Source organism: Brienomyrus brachyistius, unplaced genomic scaffold (genome assembly GCF_023856365.1).
Source record: "Brienomyrus brachyistius isolate T26 unplaced genomic scaffold, BBRACH_0.4 scaffold42, whole genome shotgun sequence".
Taxonomy (NCBI): domain Eukaryota; kingdom Metazoa; phylum Chordata; class Actinopteri; order Osteoglossiformes; family Mormyridae; genus Brienomyrus; species Brienomyrus brachyistius.
In genome coordinates, this window is record NW_026042317.1 from 1,611,130 (window position 1) to 1,617,129 (window position 6,000).

The window sequence follows — 6,000 nt, forward strand, 5'->3', positions numbered from 1 at the left end:
CAAGACACAGCTGGGTACAATCAGGGAACCACACGTGGATAATCAGGGGCGTGGCACACACGAGGATCGTACAAGCCGGGCATCACAATAACGCTTTGGTTTGAATAAATATGTTGATATAACTCAATTTGTTCTACACACCATGAAACAGGGCAGCAGCTGTAGCAGCCGAAGTGCAGACAGGGGCAGCAGCCCAAATGGCCTTTGACTGACTGTATAGATGTGACTGATTCAGTCAGACAACGGTTTTCATGTTTTCATTCATTTGTAAATGTGTGGTGTAAAACTGATTACAGTAACCAGAAAAGGCTTCATTTGTTTCAAATTGGAAGAAGGTAGGGGTGGCATGGTGGTGCAGTGGTTAGCATTGTTGCCTCACACCTCTGGGACCCGGGTTCGAGTCTCCGCCTGGGTCACATGTGTGTGGAGTTTGCATGTTCTCCCCATGTCGTCGTGGGGTTTCCTCCGGGTACTCCGGTTTCCCCCCAGAGTCCAAAAACATGCTGAGGCTAATTGGAGTGGCTAAATGTGCATGTGTGAGTGAATGGTGAGTGAGTGTGCCCTGCGATGGGCTGGCCCCCCATCCTGGGTTGTTCCCTGCCTCGTGCCCATTGCTTCCGGGATAGGCTCCGGACCCCCGTGACCCAGAAGGATAAGCAGTTTGGAAAATGGATGGATTTTCTGCAGATATCATACCTTAAGCCTTTGTGAGGGTGCAGAGCAGCTTTGATGTGTTAGTACAGGAAGATACTTGGTACTCAGCCCTTAACGGTTCCACATCAGCTACATGGAAAGGCACAAAAACAAAGGTCTTGGAGCAGTTCCGTACAGAAACGTCTGCTTTAAGTCAAACTATAGTCAACTGCCACCAACACAAAAAACAGGCAATTTTGGCTTCTCATTCACATACCCATGATCTAGATTGCTACATTCTCTGTTACACATATTTTACTTTTAATTACATACTTACTTCATCAATTAGTTAATAATGATGTGCCCCATCAAGTAAAGTCATGAAATTATCATTAATTAACAAACTATCAATTATTATTGGTACGGGTCATTAAGTAACTGGAAATAGGCAAACTTTTATTAAGCATACTTAGTTCACTCAAGGATAAATTCATAATAAAATGTCTTACCAAGAAATGAAATGACGCAAACATACATGCATGTCATTAACCAACATGTAGAGATCACATTCCCTTACCACTGTACATCGTACATTTTACACGGCAATAAAAACTTTCACAAAGATTTTTTTTCTTAATTGGAGGGTAGAAATTACATTAATGTTTTGCTGAAAACAAACAACAAGCAAAATGAATGAAATTGTCCATACTACACTCTAGAAATTACCTTAAGTTTTCTGCTGCAAAGAACCAGCAAAATAAAGACAGGGATCAAACAAAGAACATCAAGTATCTTGAAAAAGCAATTTTTTTTCTTAAAATAGACTCAAAATGAGAAGAGACTCTCTTTGGCTAAAGTCAGGGCGGCCCGTGGCATAGGCAATATAGGCAAATGCTAAGGGCGACATCCATCCAGGGGGGCGCCACAAACGAAAGAGAAAAAGTGTAACATTCCACTATTCTTAAAACTAGTTGGTATTAATGTCTTAATATGAAAAGAACAAGTCCACATGAATTTACCTGCTTAGCAAAGCCTATTACATAGAAGTAGTAATAATAATAATAATAATAATAATAATAATGATGATGGGGCGGCATGGTGGTGCAGTGGTTAGCACTGTGGCCTCACACCTCTGGGACCCGGGTTCGAGTCTCCGCAGTCACATGTGTGTGGAGTTTGCATGTTCTCCCCATGTCGTCGTGGGGTTTCCTCTGGGTACTCCGGTTTCCCCCCACAGTCCAAAAACATGCTGAGGCTAATTGGACTTGCTAAATTGCCCGGAGGAATGCATGTGTGTGTGAATGGTGTGTGAGTGTGCCCTGCGATGGGCTGGCCCCCCATCCTGGGTTGTTCCCTGCCTCGTGCCCATTGCTTCTGGGATAGGCTCCAGACCCCCGTGACCCAGTAGGATAAGCGGTTTGGAAAATGGATGGATGGATGGATGATGATGATGACGATGATGATGATACGTAACTTTCCTATGAGGCCACTGCGGCGCCCCCTCCACTTGTAACTCCCCTCAATAACGAACACAAGTTGATCTCTGATCACGGGCATTTATTCACATATCTATCTGGTCTAGCATGCCGTGAGAACTAGATAAAAAAAGCACATAAATCATAAAATTAATCAGCAAAAACACAGGCATTCTCCTAAAAATAACCAAAGACAAACAAGAATACAGCTCGCTCACGCCATTAACTTGCAAATTGGACATAAAATCTCATACCTCATTGGCCGTGATAATTCAAGAGGAGTTAAAGAAATAAAACTTATGACTGCAGCTTATACAATAACTCTAATCTCCATGAATATTGACACTTATAAATTAAAACACGTTCTCAGCCTCATAACAAGTCCCGCGCTTACCTGATCGAAACGAAAATGTCACCAGCAAAACTGACCAGACCACAACTCAAACGCCAGATTAGTTCCTCTATAGAAATACTAGAAAGCTCCTTACAAACGTATGCCTTTAATTATAATTATGTTAATTACTAAATTCTTCATTTAAATCAAATAATGCTGCGGATTCAGTTATGTTTAAATCATTCTTATATTTAAATTAATTAAATAAATGTTAGGTTGAAGAAACAGTTGTTAATCATTTCTGTATGATCAGCAATGAGTGTAAATATATATGTATACGTTAATTCTTATCTTCTAGCCACATACTCTTAGCTATTGTACTCTAAGTAGGTGGTTAACAGCTGCCTACTTAGATAAGAATCTCACTTCCCTCTCTTGCGCCCCCCATTGACTATAAATAAAGAAGCCAAGGGGAACCACCCTTTGTAACACATTCTGCTGTAGTTTGCATTGCAGAGAGTGTGGGTACCCTTGCAAGTAAAACTGTAACCTGTGTGTGTCTCATAAATGTGGAGTTGGGGTGGAAACGCCGGGCGCTTTCCCCAACATAGAATTTGGTCCTTCGAGCCGGATCCGAGGAATCCCAAAGACGTCTCCAGTACGCCGAGAGAAGCGACACCGAAAACTGCTGGCAGTCACTCGAAGACGGGTGCAAGAAAGACCTGTGATGTGAATTCGTCATCAGGCCGGTGGTTAGAACTGCGCTCGACGTCTGGTGATGTCTGAAGGACCTCGGTGACGGATCAGAGAGCACACTATACAGGTGAGAGATATGGCACCTAAGTGAGTAGGTGGCCAAGTGAGAGATACGGCACCTAAATAAGTAGGTGGCCAAGACATGCATGTGGTTGAGGTTAGCCGAAATTAACCGGGAGAGAGGAGTAAGCGTTATTGGAAATATATATATTGATGTATGTGGATGTGTTTTTATAGGTTTTAGATTAACCTACACGATCCACCCTAAAAGCAACAACATACTGGTGACTGAAGGATTAAGGATGGGTTTCATCCCTGAAAACTAACACCGCTGCTCTAATAGTGAGCAGTAGAAGGCCGTGTTGGTGTCCTCCTGAGGTCTCATGCCAGAGACTTGCTTTTAGGATTTTTTATTTTTTGTAGTGTATCCATTAAAAGGTAACAATGGGGAAGAATCAAAGTAAACAAATGGAACTAGAGGGAGATGAGAAGTTTATGGAAGGATATAAGCCAGGATCAGGACAAATAAGTAGTCAGAGATGGAGGAAAAAACATGGGTTTGAAGGAAAACTCCACACTCCAGATATATTAAAATTACAGGGAAACTTAAAACTGGAGATGTTACAGACTACCAATAAGAAAGAAAGTAAAGACAGAAAAAAAGAATATGTTTTTTCTGATGCATGGTTAGAACAGAGTAAATTAAGAGATAATAAAAGACAGCAAAAAAAGGGAAATAAGGAGAAAAAATTACAGGCGACTTTAATCACACTAGATGAGGAGACGGCAACAAAATCTTCCGCCGCTCCAGTTCCTTTACTGCCCCCACAAATTCCAATGATTGCGCCTGCACCAGTTCCAGCTGTAAATAGACGACAAATAGGAGGAGGGGAATCATCTCGAATGATGACCCGAGGGTCTAACCCTTCTCTGTATCCGTTAAAGGATCTGGAGACAAGTAAAGTTATGCTGGCCCTGTTCCCTGGGCTAGGAATCGGAAAACTCATGCTACGCGTAGAAACTCTAAATTATAGACTAGGTCTATTTATGAATGATTCGATACTGATTAACCAAAAACAAAATGAACAATTAGACATAACCAGACAGATGGTAATCCAGAATCGTATGGCATTAGACCTACTGACAGCCGCACAAGGAGGAGTATGTGTCCTCCTGAACCAAACGTGCTGCACTTACATTCCTGACAATGTGCACTCACCCAATATGACATCTGCCTTAGACCGCCTCCGAAACTTACAAAAAGTGATGACCATGGACAGTCGACCGCAGTCCTCCTCATCCTGGTTAGACTGGTTTATTACAGGAACATGGCGGTCAATACTGATGAAAACATGCCTACCTCTTCTTTTGTTTTTCATTTTATTTTTCTGTTGTTTTATTACTGTTATACCATGTTTGAAAATGTTTATTAATCAAGCTCTTAATGCTGCTTTTCGGACACGCAGTACAATGTTTCTCTCCCTTACCCAAACTATAGAGACAGAGCCTGTTTCCAGCGATGGCGATGTAGAAGACATATAATTCATAATGATGGCCGAGCCGAAAGCACCCGTGCAGGGCTCGGACCTGAAGAAACGGAATTAAATGTTTTCCAGGATAATGACAATGTGGTCTAATTGAAGATTGTACCTAAAGTGCTTTTGCAACTTGTACAATGTTGATGCTTCTGATCATACTGTCATGATAAACAGGAGGGACTGTTAGGTTGAAGAAACAGTTGTTAATCATTTCTGTATGATCAGCAATGAGTGTAAATATATATGTATACGTTATTTCTTATCTTCTAGCCACATACTCTTAGCTATTGTACTCTAAGTAGGTGGTTAACAGCTGCCTACTTAGATAAGAATCTCACTTCCCTCTCTTGCGCCCCCCATTGACTATAAATAAAGAAGCCAAGGGGAACCACCCTTGGTAACACATTCTGCTGTAGTTTGCATTGCAGAGAGTGTGGGTACCCTTGCAAGTAAAACTGTAACCTGTGTGTGTCTCATAAATGTGGAGTTGGGGTGGAAACGCCGGGCGCTTTCCCCAACATAGAATTTGGTCCTTCGAGCCGGATCCGAGGACACCTGACGACATCGCCAGTGCGCCGAGAGGAGCGACACTGAAGCCTGCCGGCAGTCACTCGGAGACGGGTGCAAGAAAGACCTGTGATGTGAATTTGTCATCATGGTGATGCCGCCAATCACTGTGTGTTAACATATCTCAGCAATTCTTTGGTCCTTTGAGGCCAAACTTGGTATTTTTACTTGGGGCTACACCTTTGGGGAGTGCATCAAATTCTGTGTCATTTAACCACTGGGGTGGGACACGTTTCATTGACCTACAATATTTTTTCTAATACATTTTGATGTATTGGCCTTTCAAAAGTGGTTGCTATGACTGGGGATTGTCAGAATTTGTCAGTGTTTTTTGTAGCCTTTTGATCACCTTCATATCTATTCATAGACATCGTTTTTAAATGTGCAACAACATGAATTATTTGTGCCTGTGAAAGTCTTGACAGCCAGCTGATCGGCAGATTTATTTGCAAAGCCTTCACTACATAATGTTCATACCTCAATTCTTTTCATCTTTCCCAGCTAACGGCCTCCAGATTCTACCAGTAGTACAGAAGTACAGAGCAGCACTTGGTCACACTTTAAAGTGCAGTTCAGTCTTTAAAAAATCAACTAGCTAAAGTGTGATTTTGATGATGTTACCACATGTTATATAGTAGTTAAGAAATTGAAGTCATTTTGGATAAAAGCGTCTGTTAAATGCTGCACATGTAAACCG